The sequence below is a fragment of the Rhagoletis pomonella genome, unplaced genomic scaffold (assembly GCF_013731165.1).
Source record: "Rhagoletis pomonella isolate Grant_MI unplaced genomic scaffold, Rhpom_1.0 Rhpom_scaffold_00004, whole genome shotgun sequence".
Classification (NCBI taxonomy): Eukaryota; Metazoa; Arthropoda; class Insecta; order Diptera; family Tephritidae; genus Rhagoletis; species Rhagoletis pomonella.
In genome coordinates, this window is record NW_023458558.1 from 74,146,666 (window position 1) to 74,147,823 (window position 1,158).

Below are 1,158 nucleotides of genomic sequence, written 5' to 3' on the forward strand. Positions count from 1 at the left end.
AAGACTCCCTGTGAACGAACAACACCGAAAAAGTTTTCCAGTACGTCCTGGTTCAACCTATACGTTAAAATATATTTCAGGCCGAACCTACTCTTAATGTCCTCGTACAGCAGCTTTAACGCTAAATTTGACTGAACGATTCCTGTTAAGTAAATTCGGATTATATAAAAAACTACTTATATAAGTTGCTTGGTGTATGATTTTTAAATTACCTTTTTGAAAAGGTAACATACTCATTTTGTTTTTTACCCGCATTTCCTTCATCATTTCTGTCATTTGGTTGAGTATTCCGTCCTGAACCTCAAGAGCTAGTCCATAGGTTTGGACACGTTTCCTTGCGTCTGCATACGGAACTCTAACGTTCATAACGTCGACCCAATCGTTTGCCTGAAAAATTAGAATATTATTCCGTAAATATGTATGATAGTCGTTATCAAAACTTAATTACCAATTTAAATATGGTATGACACTCCTCCCAATTATGTCCACCGAGGTAGCCAAGGCTAGCAGCTCGTGTAATGGCTTGCGCAACGGTGTGGGAGAAAAGTTTCGTCACCATTTTTACTTTTTGCCTCTGAGGGCCAACGACAGTGAGGTGGGCCATACTTATTTTATGCGTTATAGCTAATTCAGCTGCAGTGCACGAGAGCAACTCAACGATAGTGTCTTTTTTAACTTCTTTACCTTTTATGAGTAAACCACTATCAATATAGTGGTAGCGCAGGAGTTTCATTAGATGAGGTGCATCTGCAAATACATATATGCGGACGTCATCGTAAATGAACCTAAAAATTTAGAATTTTTATTTACTAATATAAAGATGAAGGATTCCATTATTACTCACCACGGAGTGTCGATTTGTACACCAAGCTCATTAAATAGTGCCCTGTTTGATCCGCCTAGGTAGCTTACTACAGCCGCAATATGATATCCGCATGCTTTCACGGAGCTTATGATGCTGTGCAGTATGTCCACTGTCATTCTACTATCAAAATCGTAGAAGACCGGCTGCTTCCATTTATAAACCAAACCTATACAAAATTTTAGTTTTAGTACCATTTTCTTAAGTAGGTTTTAAAATTTATCTGCCATTTCAACACGTTTTGTTCTGAAAAAATGTGTTTAAGGGCAGGCAAATTTTAAAACCTACATAAGAAA